Here is an 18,529-nt window from a genome sequence, read left to right on the forward strand (position 1 = left end):
GGTTATCAACCATACACAGAAAGGTAGTAATAGTTCCTATAAGTGTATCATCTGCCCTTGATCAGATGAATATAAACGGAATTAAATATAGTTATACAATGTACAAGTTCAAGGTGGCACATTAATCCCAGGAAAAGCAGTAGTGGATGAGGAATGTGACTGCTCAGGATATCAGAAAGGTGAATGAAGAGATCTTAGTCTTGGCACAGGTACGAATGGGTATGAACTTGCTGTTGTTGAGTTTTAGTTGGATATTAGGAAAAAAACACAACAGGAACATCATTCCTGAATGCACCACAGGGAAAGCAGCAGAAGGAAAATGCTCAGCTAGTTTTAAGACAGAGGGCGATGAATTTCTGAACAGAATTTTAGGATATAGAGTGTTTTTTGCACTAGGCAGAAATAGAACCTAAGCTCGGACTGTGCTATGAACCTACCTCAAAAATCTGTGTTAAAATACTAAGTAAGCACTTAAATTAATTCTACTAAAGCAAATAGAAGTTGTTCTATTTTCCTTAAGAGCAGAAAGGATTTAGGAAGGTTCGGAAATCTCATCAAGGATATATAACAAGAGTCTTCTGTGCCTAGAAAGGTTGGGGAAGAATTTTGAGAACAACTTGAACACTGCTGACTGGACATCTCTGCATGATAAAGACCAGATGGAAAAGCCAGAAGAGACTCCATGAATTCCCTTGGAAGTTGTCCCTGAGCATTAATTTTGCCCCAAATCTGCCTCGCGCTGACGTTCGCGTTACCAAACCCCACACCACCGACACATCTACGTAAAACTCTATAATCAAACCCATGCAAACCATTTTAAATATTGCAAGGCTCTAAACAGATTAAAGATATGACTTTATTTAAGCATTTGGGTTTGCAGGAAAACGTTTCACCACCATGCCATGTGTGGTTGAACTGCAAACTACAAATAGGCTGCTATAACACAGCTTTGTGATTAACCAAACAACTAATAACCAAGAAGACACAGTGACCAGCTCTCATCCTTATGTAAATAAGGAAAGCTTATTTTTGCTCGCTAATAGCCGGCAAATAACAATGAAATGCTTTTAAATAAGTTTTAAAGAGGATAAGATCAAGAAATCAATGTGGTGAGCGCCCTTTTCGATGACCGCACACCACGTCCACGGCTGGAGCAGGACACGTTTGCATTGTTATTTGGCTGTAAACAAAATGAAAAGATCTGTCATGGAAATTTAAACAGAGAGCCTGGTTACATAAACTGAAACATTCTCAGCCCCACTACAGCACAGTCAACAGTCTGAAGAGACTGCACGGCTAAACAAAGTTTGGGGATGTTTTTGGATCGGGGAGAAAGATTAATAAGCAGAAAATAACTCTTGGCTCCCGTCGCAAACTCTTAGGAATATAATTTTAAATTTGTGTAAATCCGAAGATGGATGTTCAAGCTTATGAAATAACCATTTATTTCCCCTCAGTGTTGAAAAAACGCACCCGCACGGAAACAAATCTCCTCGCCGGCCAGTTTCACCAGAATATACTGCTTTTACCAAAAAAAGCAACTTAAATCAATCTGACCTATCTGTTCTCCCAGATGATTGTAACTGCGGTCAGAGGACAACTAATCTTCTAAAAATGGTCATCTTTCCAAATTATCCTGCCTTCAGAACATGCTTGATTAAGTGCACGAGCACCGCGTGCCTTTGGATGCCGTTTGCATCCAGGAACGACAGATGGTTCCAGAGACATTCCTGGTGGCCACATGGGAGAGGGTTTCTCTCTGTTTGTTGCAGGTAAACAACATTTTGCTTCATCACAAGACCTTGCAGAAGTCCCAGAGTTGTTGTCTTGCCCTAAATGGAAATATTAGGACAACTGGGATGAGAAGGGAGTTTGAGGAGGTCTCCTTCTAGGAGAAACATCCCTCTCCAACAGCATCTCCCGCTCTCAGCAGGGCACTGGGAGATGAGCACTCCCAGATTTTGGTAGCTGAGTTAAATCCCTGTTCCTGGCACAGAGGGAGGGCTGGCCTTGGGTCATCAGGCTTTTTTCAGTGGGAATGGTTTGCTCAGATCTGAAGCTGGTTTCTAGATCAGATGGACACACAAACTACTCCCTGCACTGAAATCTACGGTGCCACCATCTAATAGAACATGCCATTAACAAATAAAACATGCCATCATCAAATAAAACAAACACATAATGCTCACTAGCAGAAAGTATCTGGTGTAACTCAGCTCTAGAAAGAGGAATGATGAATCACAGCCTAATCAACTCCTCTGCAGTATCCATCTTCCTCACTGAAATGCAGTAGGATGTCATAAATTCAGGTTAATTTTACAAGTGGCCTGCTGTTTGTAAATGGTCTTTGTTATGTGTGATTAAAACATAATGTGCTTTACTCCATCAGACCTGTGTCAGACCCCAGTGATACCTGAAACTGGGAAAGCAGGATTTCTGACTCAGAGCAGCCAAAGGTTAAATGGATCTTTCCACTAAGGGGTGGAGTGGGACAAGTTATCAGAGAGGCTGTAAAAGCCCATCCAACTGCACTCCTCCCTCACCTTCAGAAGGAGTAACTATCCTGTTATAAACACCAGGAGAAAAAGATCTGGGATACAGAGTTGCTCAGTGAGCAGCTGTGCACAGATAAAGTGGCTACACGGTTTCCTGCAAAGCACCCAACACCTCCTCTCCATAAATCCCCTCATCTGGAACAGGAGGATGATGTACAACACAGAGCATGGCCTTAAGGCTGGGAAAAAAAATCAAAATGCTTGTGCTTGGGGATGTAAGAGCTGATATTTGAATGGCACAGTGAGAGGGGCTTGTTTTCCTGTGCTCCTGAGCTCACACAGGGCCCCACCCTTGGCTCCCACCCTCCCTGTCTAGCCCTGATTACACCTTGTTCCTCATGCAAAGAGAAAACAGGATCCACATTCCCTTCTGTTTTGGCAGAAGTGCTTGTGTTGCTTAAAAAGGGCCTTGGAAATATAGAACCAGGTGCTGTTTCATTCCAGCCACATATGCCCAAAAAGCAAAGGTTTTGATAAATAGTCCAACTTATGGCACACCTCTAATTTCTCCTCTTTCTTTAAAATACTGCACCACAGCTCAGCTTGATAAATGCTGAAGAATATTTCAGGGTACACACATCTAACCACCCAGTCAACCGTGGCAGAGGAGGAAAAAGCAAAACACGTGTTCAGAACACGAAAAGAAACGTAGTTTAGAAACACGGTAAATGAGAGAGAGTAAAAGGGGATTTAGGCTCCTTTTGGGGTGTTTTTCTACATCTAAAAGGGATTTAAGCTTTCTTCACAACAGAAATAAAGAGTAGAAGGAGCAGGATAACATAACCCTTACATTTTAGGCCAGAGCATGTTTTTTACGTTATAATTAATGATTTTTGATGATATTAAAATCACTGTATTAGTCACCCGGTATATATAGAAAACTGGAAGCTATCCTGAAGGCTCAGTCAGTCACAGCACAGAGTTAAAGTTAACAAAAACTTGCTGTTTTGCAGAAATTAAAACATTACACATTGCCCAGATTGACAACACGAGCTGGAATGGTGCCAGAGGAGCAGCAATGATTTATTAGGTCTGTAGCACTTAATCCAAGAAATAAAAAGGACTTACGTGACGGATGAGCATAAATGAACTATTGGGTCAGACATCCATTTCTTAAAAAGCAAAATAAAAGAGGTTGAAGCAAGATACTGTGTAGGTTTTAGTATATATTAATGTATTAGAGCTTTGCTGGTCTAATTTTAAATATCTGAGTTTTAATCAACCCCAAAACGATTATTTTTTTTAAACCAGACTAGTTTAAATAAATATTTACCGAGTCCCATCACGTCATACTGCCCTTGTTTTTGGTAATATCATCATGGCTCAGAAAACATTTACAAAGAATTAGGACAGAGGCTAAAACCCTGACCCTGCTGAAGCCAATGACCAAATCCACACTGTCAGCAGAGTTGTCGAGTTTCATGTTAAACCCTTTCCTCCTCTACAATATAAGCAGTGAAGGGAGAGGGAGCATTTACATCATCTTAGACAAGATCAGAATCTACACGTGGGGCCAAAGATTTTTGTAGCTCAGTGTGGTCTGACTCAACACCAGTAATAATCCAGTACTTGAGTGCCAACAGCATCTTCTACCAGAGTTTTCTTCTCAAAAGATAGTAGCAGATCCACAAAGAATTTAGCTCTGTAAGTCTAGGAAGATTTTAATAGGAAAACTATCTTATTCTTTTTTGTGAGTCTCACTGGTAAATTTTTAAGCTGCTCTGCTTTGAGGTTTAGTCACCTGAAAAATAACCTTTTTTCCCTGCCTATTTACAGTATTGATAAATCATTTTCAGCACAGAAATTTCCCCCTTGTCATACAAACTTGATCAGAAAGCAATAAAAAGTACAATAAATGGCCAACTCCAGGCTAACCTGTGCGGTTTGACACAGTTGAACAAGCTGTGAAAAGGAATATTGTTCCTTTAATAGCCCGACTGAAGTGGTGCTCAAAACAGATTGGGCTGACAATTTTTGCAACCTTGGTGTCTCCTCCAAGATTTACAATGGCACAGCTCCCCTTTTTAGCAAATTAAACCTTGTGTCAAGGCTTAAAATTAAATCCAAACTTCTTTTCTTCTCTGTACAGAAGGAACAAATTGGCACCACATGCCGGTAGTCAAGGAGTGCTGATGGGAAACAGAGTGAAGGGAGCGCCCTCCAACCTGGAAGGCGTCACTAGTCAAAATCAACTGGGATAAACAGTCAATTCCACTTAAAGTTTGACATATAAAGGCTTGTAAGAGAGAAACATTCAAATATAAGAATTCTTCTGTACCACACAAACCTGTCTCGGTGCCAACACTTAAACTTTCTGTGCTGTGCAAGCACTTTGTGGAAATCTGCCTTCAGTACAGTTTGATGTTGTAAGACCCTGCCTTGCCAAAGCCTTTTTAGTTTGTTCCAGAGGGAAAAAAAAAAAAAGAGGAAATACAACAGACACAGAATGTATGAATGTCAGTGACTTAATATCACGTTGCCTACTGGTACCAATACAATTTTTTTTTCATCATGCAGGATTCTGGTTTATAGCATTTTAAAGCTTAACTCAAATGGATACTCCAGGTAAAACAAAAGGGGGTGTCTAAGGATGGACACATGAACTGTTTTTCATGGACAGAAAGGGAAGAACAGCTTTACAAAATCACCCCAAAGCCACACTATCATCCAGTGAAGGAAGTACCTCATCATTATTTGAGGATTCCTGAAACAGGTCCCACATCTAATCCATCCCAAAAACCACTTTGTCCACTGTTTGCATGCAAAAGTAACTCTACATTTCCCAGATTTAGAATCAAACCCAGGTCAGGACTCTCAATTTTTAGGAAAGGTTTTGCTCCCAGTTGTGATCTGCTTAAGCACCAGCACAGAAATTGGTGCAAAAAAGGGAACTTTTCACAATATAACAAAAAGATTGAATATATCTAGTTTTAAAAGTCCTTTTACCTTTTTTTTACTAACTATGTAGGTATCAGTGATTGAGAGTAATTTGATTTCCTGCTTCAGATTTTCCATTGGTCTTCCCTTACTGCTTCTAATGAAAGTCCTTAATTAAAAATATGTGCAGCAAAAAACAGTCCTGGTTACGGAGAAAGTGGGAAAATAAGAGAGTTATTTTCTCCCAGTGCAGCAGATCAAAAGAAAGCATACATTACAATTCAACCTCAGTTTTAAGCTTGTGTATAAAATTTTTCAGGATGAGGAATTAAAACACAACAGAGATGTTTGCAGAGCACGCAGCAGAATCATCAGCTCACAACCCCTCCCCACCAAGAGAGATATTGCAGTAAATCACAGAATGGGTTGGGTGGAAGGGACCTTAAAGACCATCTCCTTCCACCCCCTGCCATGGGCAGAGACACCTTCCACTATCTCAGGTTGCTCCAAACCCTGTCCAATCTGGCCTGGACAATTCCAGGGATCCAGAGGCAGCCACAGCTTCTCTGGGCAACCTGTGCCAGGGCCTCACCACCCTCACAGCGAAGAATTCCTTCCCAGTATTCCATTCCACCCTGTCCTCTGGCAGTGGGAAGGTAACAAAAACTCCAGATCAAGATCTCAGAACCTTTGCTACTTCTCTCTTGCTCCCATTAGTTTTGAGTGGGTTGATAAGGAAATACCTGTCACAATCTGTTGGAACAATTTCTATGGCCTTTCTAGACAAGTTCCATAGTTGCCACGTTGGTGTGAGCCCAGATTAGGGTTACAATTCAATACTAGAACAGGCTTCTCCCTTCCTGCATCCTGACGAGTCCATCAGGGATGAAAAAACCCTCCACACATCTGGCACATCATCTGTGTGCTCTCCAAATTACATGAGTAGTGGCTACTAGAAACAACTGGATTGCTAAACATGGTTAAAGTGTACAAATTAAGCTCTTTTTTTCATATATAAATACATGTGTGTGTATTAACAAAATACTTCACTACATCAGCTAAAATACAAGAATCCTGCAATATAAGAATCAGTTCTAACAAACCTGTAACAGTCTAAACAATCCTCACTGTCATTCCCAAAATTTAAGAGACATAGACCATCAGCAGTCCCAACACCACACCTGGCTGTGTTAGAAAGTCAATGTGAAAACAGCTATAAGATTCTACTTCTTCAAATCACCAATTTTATAAAGGTTTTATTTATGTAGATTATTTTTTTCTATGCTGCTGTAGGTGGGCTGTTCTGTAATATTTAAAAAAAAAACCCCACACTCTACAGCAATTTTGTCAAAATGTGAAGTTTTCCAGACTAGAGAAACACAAAACTGCTCCACAATGACTGGAAAAAGTGATCTGTCAACTGGGAGAGGAAAGGGAAGCCTCACATCCCAACACCTGACCACACTCTCAGGTGAGGACCAGGCTCCCTGCCAAGACATTAAGACCCTCTGCTCATCATTTAACCTCTGGAAGTGCCCAAATTCCCCAATAACCACCTTATAAACTTATTTTTTGCTGGTAAATAAATATTCCAGTGGGATAATCTCATTGCACCGGGGTAATTGCAGATGGCAGATATAGAATTTTAACCAAGGATAAATTAAAACGTGGAGCCCTGCTGGAGGTTTTGCTTGACTTTGCAGGAACTTTTCTTTCCTACAGCATTTCTCAGCTAAAGTTTCATTCCTGCTTTGCAGTTCACCTCTGTGTTTAAGTAATAATTATAGCTGTGACATCCAGTGACAAAAGCCAGAAAATTCAAAATTAGCAGAGACATGCTCTGTCCATTGTTTGAATGTGCTCAGCTGGTTTTGCTTTACTAATACCACCAAGACAGAAATTTTCATTTCCCCAAAACACAAACTTCTGGCCAGGGGTTACCGAGTGAAATAAATCTTATTCTTGGAAGAGATTTTTTGTTTGACACCTGAATCGTTTCTGCTGGTTTCTCTCCTTTTCTCCTCCTTCAGATGGAGCCTTAGAACTCGAAGCCAAAACACAGAGTCTTAGAGCTATCACAACAAAAGCTCGGCATCCAATTTCTCCTTCCAAATACACTCCCCTCCGAAAATGTATCCACAAAGCCATCTCCTTATTAGCCTGCACAGAGCTCGGAGGCTTTGCCACGGCAAGGATGTCTCAAACATTTTGATATGCAATTGCTTTCTGAGTGGCGTGGAAGCCAAGGTATCAAAACACACACTTTCAGAGCTGACTATTTTGGATTTAGAAGTTTTAAGACAGATGCACTTCATTTTCTCTTGTAATAGACTGGCAAATGCTGAATGCATCTGACATCAGCAATAATACCATACAATAAAATGGTGAATAATGAGTTTATGCTGCTGTGTACCATTTTTCCCACCTGTTTTCTTTCAGATATTACTCTTTTTTTTTCTTCCTCTTCTGTGTACAAGTGAGAAATTCCCTTTTTATATGTTTATATATGCACATTATACATCTTCTGCTTTTTTTTAGGTTGAGAAAACACAAGAATGTCTTATTATCGAGTGGTTTCATATTGGTGTTCTCATACACTCTAAGTTTTTAAGAAAACATTTTTTTTCTCCTCCTGATACAAAAGAGCTCCAGATCTTTTCCTTTGCAATCCTAAAATAATCACGAGATTTTTTTTCCAACCTCTTCATTAAGTCCCAGTCCAATATTTACTGGAATCGACTGGAATTTTGCCACGGACTTCTGTCCAGGCAGGTTTACCCTTTTGGTTTAGTGGACTAATTCCAGTATTATACTATTGTATCTGTTGGGTTGTATCCCACAGGAATTTGGCCCACAGCTTCACTAATTAGGATATGCTATGATAGGACACTGAATCCGCCAAAGCTTTGAAGTGGATCTGCTGAAACCATCACCTACAGCGAGATCCCTGAAGACCAAAAGTCTTTTAAACACAAGAAAGCCAGGCTTTATTTGAATAAAATTAGAAATTTAACTTTCAAATGGAGAGAGCTCAAAGTGACTGGGGAAGGCAGGGTTGAAGTAGAAAGGTTTCTGCTCCATTATCTCTCTACGCCCTTGCTCGTGGGCTTTATTTTATCTGATTTGAGCCACTTGCAGAAAATTTTGCCTGATTTTCTCTCATTCCCTGCAATGATCCTTGCAGCCTGTTTGGGGACCTGTTGGGGGCATAAGAAAAATGCAATGAGCTTTTTTTGTTTCCTATTTTCCTTTTCTTGTTCCTTTTCCTCCTGGAACTGTCCTCCTCACCCCACTGGGAGGTGGGAGGGAGCTCTGCAGATCTCTGACACTTTGGGCTGGTGGCAGATCCATATTTATCTCTCTCACCTATAGAAATGACTTAATCCCTTCAGTCTTCTGAAATAATTCCTCCCCGAAATCTCCAGTTATTTCTTCCTGCCCCTTTTTTCCCTTCCCCACCTCTTCATCTGTCACCAGGGCCATTTGCAAGAACTATAATGACCCATCATTTATAATTTACTACGAAACCCCCAAATTTCACATCTAGTCCACACCTAAATCCAGCTTCCACCACCTATTTGCTACAATTTCAAACTCTTGGGATCTTTTTCCCTCCCTTACTGCCCCACACTCCTCAGATGTTCTTGCAAATGGGTTATTAATGGCCAGACCATCTAGTGGGAAAACAAGAAAGCTGGCTGGTCTTTGATTTCAGGATTGTTGGGATTTGTTTGCTTGTGTTAATACTTCTTCCAGCCTACAGGGATGTCTTTTTACCTTTGTTACATTATTAGTTTTAACAACTGTATTATTTATTTTCGTTGCTTTTCGTTCTGTAATTGTTAAAAATCCATTAAACTATAGCAGCTGAATAATTTTTTCTCTCCCCTTCTTTATACCCAAGAATGAAGAATTAACTAACAGTTTAATTAAAACAGATAAACTGAGAGAGATGTTGGTTCCCCTGAGAGGATTATACACACATCTGATATTTTCAGAAGAATGAGGGGGAAAAATATTTATGAGATTTTAATTATATGCAATTCCATAGTTACGATTTTTCCTCTTCAACGGGAAGGGTCTGTCTTTCCACCTGGAGCACGGGCCCAACTTCCAACCAGGAAGGGCAGGAAGGTTCTACAGTGGAATCAGGATCAAGTTTTTCCAGAGACAGCTCTAGGTATGTGGGGTTGGCTTAAGGGAGAGGGAATGCAGTGATAGGACAAGGAAGAAAGGTCTTAAATTGGAAGAGAGTAGATTTAGATTAAAGATTAGGAAGAAATTCTTCTCTGGGAGGGTGGTGAGGCCCTGGCCCAGGTTGCCCAGAGAAGCTGTGGCTGCCCCTGGATCCCTGGAAGTGTCCAAGGCCAGGTTGGAAGGGGCTTGGAGCAACCTGGGCTAGTGGAAGGTGTCCCTGCCCATGGTTGAGGTTTGGAACATCTTCAAGGACCCTTCCAATCCAAGCCACTCTATGATTACAAATGTCACACTCACACCTGAATTCAGGGTTACACCTCAGAAGGTCTGGGACCACTGGCCAAGGAAGATACCAATCACTTGCCACAGGCATCTATTTCTAGATAAAATCTACCAGGAATGGAAAATTCAAATTTTCCAGGATGGGGATGATTGTAAATCTCACATTTCACACCAAGCAATCTGTTTGGAAAAGACTCAGAGCTCCAACTAACTCTTCCCTCAGTGTTGCAGAGTCTATTGCCATGCCCAGCGTGGCCATAGCATGTTATGGCTTTTGCTGATATCTACCATGGTCAATGCTGCCCACAAGCTCCAAAGCCTCATACCTTCCCCCTAGGAACAGCTCAGGACGTGGAAAGCAGCTCCACACCATCTCCAGCTCTTTCCCCAAGTCCCTAAGTGGAGGTATGAACCACCAGATGAGGATCAATATTCTATCTGCTGGATTTTCCAAGGCTGTGCTTGCTCAGCTCCACTTGCTTCGCTCTCTAGTCAGCCTAAGATGTGAGGAAAACAGAAAACATTCATTTTTGAGCTGATTTTACTGTGAAAACCCGGAGTTCAGAAGAAGTTGGACCCACCACAATCACTTCAGGTTGGAAGGTGCTCCCAGAACTTTGTTACAGCAGACAAGGACAGCAAGTTACAGGCTGGCCTTGGAAGTCCACCAGGCTCCAAAGCTTTGGTCTCTCTCTGCTCCCTCCACACCAGGCACCGTCTGTCTCAAAGTCTTGGCCCCTGAGAAGGTGTCACATCCTTGGCAGCTCCCCCTCCTCAACCCAGCACGAAGGGAAGGCTGAAAGCACAAGTACAGCCAAAGGTGTAAAAGCACGTGTTAAAAAACCTTTGGTATATTTTGATTTCCTTCTTTTTAAATTAGAAAAAAAACAAAAAAAACCAACAAAAATAAACAAACAAACAAAAAAACCCCCAACAACAACAACAAAAAAAATTAGAACCTGAGCATAATCAAATGCACATTTGGAAATAAGCACAAAATTTCCTTTAGTCCATTTTTAAGGCCCTGCATAATCATTTTGATCGTTCTCCAATATTACCACTATGTTGAGGTAAGGCAGAAAAAGCTGAAATCGATGTTGAAAGCAACTCTTTACTTAAAACTCCACAAAATTTTGAACTACAGATGAAGTTACTGTTAAAAATAGAAGTTGTTACCCATTCTTATCAATTTGTTCAATTAAAACTGATTACACTGGATATAAATTTTTCTTTGTTATAAATTGCAAAAGCATGATAAAAGATGATGAGAAATTAAGGAATTAAGATGTTCAAAACAGAAATGCAAGTGTTAAATGATGAGCTGAACTCTCACATAAAATTTAAAGTGGTGGAAAACACGTTTTTATGTGGGTTTTTTTCTATAGTAACTGTATAAAAAGCTACAGGGTCATAATTAGAGCCCTTGATCTCAAAAAGTTACCTGTAATTTTTCACTCTCATGGAAAATATTCCATTATTTTAATAGAAGAACGTGGCATTATTTCTATGTGAATTTTCTGATGAGTTCAGGATATATTTTATATTTGAAGAAAAGACTGTGCACTCAGCCACACAAAAAAAAAAAAAAAGAAAAAGAAAATGAAAAACACCTCAAAAAAAAAAACCCAATCCTTTTTTTTTAAAAAAAAAAACAACCTTACCAAGTTAACAAAAGAAAAAAAATTCCAACAGAATTCTTCATTAAGACTTGAAAATTTTCAGATTAACTTCCATTTCTACACCTAAAATAAATTCCACCTCTGCCAGTATTTTGGTCATGCTTTTTTTGGTTTTAGTTTAAAAAAAAGTCAGCAATTAATTTACAGTGAGACACAAAACTGAAGATGCAAACCCAAGCCCAGCTAGGAAATCTTTAAAGCCTCAGCACAAAGCACAACAACAAGGATACTTTTTTTTCCTTCTTAGTCAGTTCAATAACCAGGCAGGACGAAGTGGCAACTTTTCAACTTGTTGAAAAACGAACGTTTTTCCCAGAAACCCAACTCCAAACACCCAACACAAATATTGTCCATTAAAAAAAAAAATAAAAATTAATCAGGATCAAATTTTGATACAGTTATGGGCAGGATAAGAACTCCTGCATATTTGGCAGGCAGCCCACTTGTGTATGCAATGCATAAAAACTGTAAGAATGGATTCCATCCTGACTACGGGGTGCTTACTTTCCTTCAACGATAATTGTCTTAATGCCTGTTTTAATCAGTATTAACTACCAGCAATAACATGCTTTTAATTATGTTTTAAACGAGTCCTTTATTGGGCTGTTTTGGGAAGCAAATTAGTCAAAAGGAGCTGTTAATCAAAAACGTGTTACTGGCACAAAATAAATGTTCATTTAAGGAGCCATTTGAAATAAACCTGGCTCATTGACTCTGACAACCTACAAGGACACCGGGGCCTCCTGAGGATAACTCCTCCAGTGCTCTCCGAGACATGCCTTGCTGCTCAGAAGTTATAAGTAGAAGCATTAAGCAGTTTAGGTCATTCATCAGCTAACTTTTACTACTGTACTCAAGAAAATGAGCCTCCTAGGAACTTCACAGCAGATCTATTCCTTCATTAACTAAGTAATATTGAGAGAGATGTTCCTGTCATTATGAGTGGAGAAATCTATTGCTGGTGTCCCCTTTGTCTGTGAAGTGTCTTTGCAGATTCCAAGGTATTTAGGCTGAAAAAAAAGTGGCATAATTTATCTGTGAACCTTATTCCTGCGTGTTCATTTCCTTCTGCTGAGTGATATCCATGCCCAAAAATCCAACCCTGTTGGATTATATATCCCACCTAACACACAGACACACAGCTTGGCCCTCGGTGCCAGTTCATAATATCACCCTCACAGCACAACTTTAAACAGAAATTTCATTAAATCTGTGCCATTGCCAGGTCTGAAAACTTAATTTTGCTGTGGAAGTTTAATTTGAAGCAGTTCAGCTTTAAACAGACTGAGGAGTGCTTGAGTTAGAGCAGCAGCCAAGAGTCTGGGTTTAAAGTCCACAGATCGTGGCTTATTGGTTAAACTCCTGACTTTCAAATCTTAAACTAACCTTGCTTCATGACAAAGGAAAAAATATAACCATTTAAAAATAGGGTGATCTGATTTTATTCATTTAGCGTGTCTTATTTAACTCTTTTGAAGGCTTTAACCTTCATCTCCAACACATATTCCTAATAAAAGGGGTACCCTAAAAATGAGATCCCACTCCCCTCACCCTGCCCATGACACAAGGCGTGCTGAAACAATATAAAATGAGTTATTATAATTTAAAAAAAAAAATCGATTTTCCCTTTATCAGGAGCCCCTTCAGGATCATGTTGGAGGAAGCTCTTACTGGGGAGGCAGGTGGTTAATTAAGCATCAGTTTGCAGTGTGTCCTTAAGAGACTGAGCCTAAGGGTAGGAATGAACTTGCAAGAGAAGTGATTGCTGGCTTAACACCATCACCAAAAAAAATAAAACACCCTAAAACCTGAGACAAGAGCACCAAAAATCATACACACCAAGCACAGAGAGTGCTGTATACCCGTGCTTGGTTTGCCAAAAACTGCTATCACTGAAAAAATCCACTAGCAGTGGTCATGTCCAGCGTTATCCCAGGAATAATGGCAATGCCAGCATGGAGAATCCCATCCTCAAAAAGGGGACTGGAGAGAGCAGCCAGGCAGGTCTCAGGGGGATCTTGACACACATTTCAAATGGCTTTCTAATACGAGTTTACAGGCATAAAACACCACCCTTCCTTCCAGCACGGCCATACCTACAAAAATCTTTAACCTGACTGATTCCCTGCCCTTTCCCTCATTTCCCTGCTTATTCAGAAGAGGAATTCTGGTCATGGCTTTGTCAGCCTGTGGCAACTCCAGCACCTCATCAGCACCTCAGCTTGGGAAGCAGCAGGAGGGAAAGAGGAAGAGGTGCAAAGGCCTGGTGGGCAGAAAATTACTGGGATGAAACTGCTTCTCCTCCCATTTATTTTCTTCTTTTACCATAGCAAACCCCACCTGGAAAACGCACATGCATATATATATATATGTCATAAACACAAACAACATGACAAACCAAACCTGCAGACAGACATATGGGACTTCCAAAGCACCAGGAATAAAAAAAAAATAAAAATTGCAAATCCTGCCTCATAACTTCAATTTGTGACTCGGTGTCCTGGGATGGGGCAAATACGAAAGGTGAGTTTTTATACCTGACTAATTGTGCTTCCTTCTTCATTAGCAGCATATTTGAAATAGTTTAATGGGCTGATAAACATCTTTATTTTGTTGATTGGCTTTAATTCTCTCAGTATGTATCTAAGGGAACGAAACATCCTTTAAACCCTTAAATTAAAGGCTTTAATGCACTTGGAAAAAAGAAATGCAATAAAAATTTTACTAAGGACAACACAGTAAACACCTTAAGACAATTACTCTTAATAAAATACAAAGATTACCAACAGATCCTGACACCTTCTATTAGAAAAGCCATTATAAATTCTCTGTCTCGTGGAGAAACTTTTTGAAGACTTTACCCAACCCATAATTGCAAACCTGATTTTTATTTTATTGCCTTCAAAGCTGATTGCACTTTTTGATGGACTTCATCGTGCTCCAAAAATAGCAGGAATGCTTTCCAAGATGTGGCTTTAAGAAAGTTATTGGGACTGGCAACTTCTTTTTCGAATTATCTTTCGTGGGTCTATTTTCAACACCCTCTTTCTCAGCCCATTAAGTGGATTTCTGCAGCCTCCCTCCACAAGCCACAGTAAAAGGTTCTGTCTGACCCTGCTCCAGAGGAGTGATATTCTCCTGCTTCCAGTTAGCAGTGAAACCACAAACATGGTTTTGATTTCTTCTTTAAGTTTCTAGAAAGGCAGAAATGTGCTCTTTTCAATATGCTGTAATTGCTGCCCTTTTTTTTCCCCTTTTTAAATCTTCTTCATCACACACAGTTATTCCAGTCAACACTCCATGTTTTTTTTGGCTTTAGTGTTTCTTGATGCAAATTGTCCTTTGGGGATCCTGTTCCCACATTTTAATATTTTATATTAAAAATAGCAAGGAATAGGAAGATGAGTCTCTTGGACCCAGTGAGAACCTGCAGAAATTTATGCTTTAAGCAATCAGTTTATCCATCTGTAACTGCAAAGATGACACCTTAGAGAAACAAAATCTAAGGCAAGTTATTAATTCATTTTCTTGGCCCCAACAACAGAAAACACACAATTCTAACTATGCTTTGGTAGAAACTTGACAAGGCTGACATCCAGAGACAGGCATTGATGGACTTAATGGTAAAAAATAAAAATCTTGAATTCAAAGGAAGATCTGAATGTTTTTCTAGTTGGCTTAATACTTAAAAACATGTACATGAACATGTAAAAGCAAGGACCAAGCAGTGATACAAGAGCCCTGTCCTTCAACCACCTTCTTTCAGCACTAAGTTCCCTAAAGAAACCTCTGAAGTGCAAAAGAAAGATAATTCTCAAACCCAAGCATCTAGGACAGGTGGTACAGAAAAAGGATGCAAAAGAAACCCATTACAATGTATAAGATTTTAATCTCTTATTTATGATTCTTCCATAAAGTTTATTATAAGTCATTATATACATCTCCAAAGTATCTCATCACCAAATGACATTCACAATGTAACCATAGCAAAATAATTCTGCACAGAACAATTTGCAAAATATCACATCAAAGGTAATGTGGGAGTACAACATAATTGTAGCAATTTCCCCATATTAATACTATACTGCTCATACTTTGGGCCCCCAAGCAAAATAACTTTACAGGCAGCATAGGTAGGCAAAAAATACTTATCTCTGTTTGTATCATTTTATCTCAGTTAAATCTGCATGGAACAGAGTGTGAAAAATATAAAGGATATTTGATATGACTAATAGGTCACACTACTTCTTCCAGTGGAATCCAGGAATTTTTGTTGCAGAATTACATAAGTGGTCCAGATCCTGATTTATATCTATAAATGAACTCACCTGTTAAAAAAAAAATCATCTAAATATAAATAGCTCTAAAAAATATAAATACAAATAGCTCTAAAAAATACTTCTAAAACCACCATTGGGAAAAAAAATATTACTGAAATGCCTACTATTCCTATACCATACTAACAAATCCTTCAACTCCATAAAAAGCAGCCCTGAAAATAATTTATTTACTGATGGAATGAAAAAGAAATTAAAAAAAAAAAAAAAGAGAGTAAGGAGAGGATAAAAATAGCTTTGGACCAAATTTGCAGTGAGCATAACATGAAAGTTTTCTTGGAGACTTGCAGAGCTTTCTGAGTGGGGCTGTTGCAGGGACATTCATCTCACCAAATATGAGGCCCTATGGGAACTCTGAGGAGATTAAAAAGAAATAATGAAGGCATAATTGTGGGTTAGCTGGGAATAGTTCTTTCTCCTCCTCAGCATATGGAGAAGTGTGTCAGTCAGATGGTGCACACTGGAAGGTATAATACCTGAGGGGTTTGAGCTGCTGATGCTTCTTTATCTCTTTGTTTTGCTTTTCAGATTTCTTTTTTCAGCTGTTATTTTAAGAGATACCAAGGCTCGAGGTATTCTCCAAGGGTTTGTCTCGTTTTAGTTTTTTTTTTTTTCCTCCTCCTCCTCAGGGTGGGAAATTGAAGAGCCACACTCGTTTCTACCTTGAAAATCCTTTCATACCCTTACAGGTGAAGCCTACCTGCTCAGACAATTAGAAAGCTGAATAACTATTGCAATTTTTAAAAGGAATTTAAAAAAAAAAAAAAAGAAGAAGAAAGCAAAACCAACGCTACAAACAAGCACTTTTGATGGAATTCTTTCATCATTTTACACCTATTAGTTCTGTGGGCTTTGCTGGACGTAAATTGCTTCTACTTCATTTAAACTCTTTCAAATCTGTTATTTTCCAGCTGACAAATAAAACAGCTACCTCAGAGGACGTGGAGGGAGAGATTAAACTGGTTTTAATTCCACTAGAACCAAACCTCAGTATTCCTGCAAGCAGCACTGGCAGCAGTTTGGCTTCAGGTGAGCTCAGATTACAAGATTGAATGCATGCACCTGGTTATAGGTGTGTGCCAGGTGAGGATTAGAAGAACCAGATTATTAATACAGAAGTCTAGATTAAATCTAGATATAAACTCAGCCCAGATAAACCTAAGCATCAGTGCCTACATTTTACCTTTTTATTATCAGCAGAGCGAACCCCCCTTGTCTGTTTAATCCTCAGCTAATGCAAAAGACAAGTAAAAATCCCAATGCAAATGCAGGAACATAAAACAGAGTGACACATCTTCAGGCAAATTGGTTTGGGGCTACTTTGTGTCCCCTTCTGTTCTTCTCCTCCCTCCACAGGGATTAGAACTGGCTGCTTCTGCTGTTAAGAGACAGAACACTGCTACACCTCCCCATGTCAGCCAGCATCTCATCCTGCCCCCTGTAATCCAGCAGCTCCTCAGCCCCAGGGGAAGTAATCTGGATTTTGGAACCAGTTTTTAGCTGTCTCAGAGCACAATGGGACACTCAGTCAAAATGACTTGTTCAGTTTACCCACCTAGTGCCTTGAGAACGTGACTTATTCATATGAAGGTGATGCCACTCACTAAACTTTCTAGAATTAAAATTACAGAACCCCTCAACCCAGAACATGCAATAAATAAGTGAATTCTTGAGATTTGAGAGAGTAAGGTCTGTCTCAAATCAGGCAAAATGCAACTTTAGAACAGGTCAGTGCCTCCAGGTTGACTTCTCCAGATCCCAGGCACGGAGAGAATTAATTCAATAGCACTTTACTAACCTGGTTGCCACTGTTTAGGAAGGAAGATCACTTGAAAAAAAATCAAAGAATGTAAAGAAAAACTTGGAGGTTGAGAAAATACGTGAATTTTGAAGTAAGGCTCTGGTATGAGTATGCAACAAATTTTGCAATGCCTAGAGGAGGAAGCTCAGGTACTCACACAGACTAAGGTAGTGGATGGGGCATGGATTTAGAGATAGTCTGTGAATAATTCATTGGCAGATACACACCTGGCTCCTTTTGGACACAGTCATAAGTGAGGCTACAGACCATATTTAATTCTACCCAATTTGACCCTCCTTTCATGTCAAAGGAACATTTAGCCCAAATCATAACCCAGCCCATCGTTAGAAGAGCTTCCAAAAATATCTTTGAGCCCACTTATGAAAATTAAGCAGAGCAACAAAATTATTAATAATTGCTAGAAAAAAGGCAGGAACTAGTGGAGATTAAAAGAAGATGATGTATTAGACTGGAAAGAGCTAGTCTCCAGAAATTATCCTCATTTTTTTTTAAGTTGAAATGGGTGAAAGTATTTTACAAAAGTTGTTTTTAATGAGACATTTTCTCTACATCATATCAGGCCAGAACTGTGAACTTTTTTTAATGGAATTACTTGACAAACTGATCAGTGCCATATCACTGCCTCCAGACACAGTTCTTTTAATGATGTCCAAACTACTTAACTATTAAAATGAAATTGTGAGCCAGCACAGTAGGAAGTAGATTGAGCAAGCTGAAGATCAAAGAAGATACCATCACAGTGGCCTTTGTGTGCTCACTGTAGGTTTGCTCTGACTGAAG

General features: G+C 39.5%; 2 long non-coding RNA genes across 2 annotated transcripts in view; one reads left to right on the top strand and one right to left on the bottom strand.

Moving 5' to 3' along the window:
* LOC127481222 (uncharacterized) overlaps positions 1 to 18,529 on the top strand; it is a 459,181-nt gene that overhangs the window by 163,318 nt on the left and 277,334 nt on the right. The gene's annotated exons all lie outside the window — the stretch shown is intronic.
* Positions 2,203 to 4,948, bottom strand: LOC127481217 (uncharacterized). Its single transcript, XR_007908151.1, has 3 exons — positions 4,843 to 4,948; positions 3,624 to 3,667; positions 2,203 to 2,279 (listed from the first exon to the last, which is right to left on the bottom strand). It is a non-coding gene; the product is annotated as an uncharacterized LOC127481217 (long non-coding RNA).

This window comes from Manacus candei, unplaced genomic scaffold, assembly GCF_025592945.1.
Source record: "Manacus candei isolate 608988 ecotype Guabito, Panama unplaced genomic scaffold, ASM2559294v1 h1tg000077l, whole genome shotgun sequence".
NCBI classification, from domain to species: domain Eukaryota; kingdom Metazoa; phylum Chordata; class Aves; order Passeriformes; family Pipridae; genus Manacus; species Manacus candei.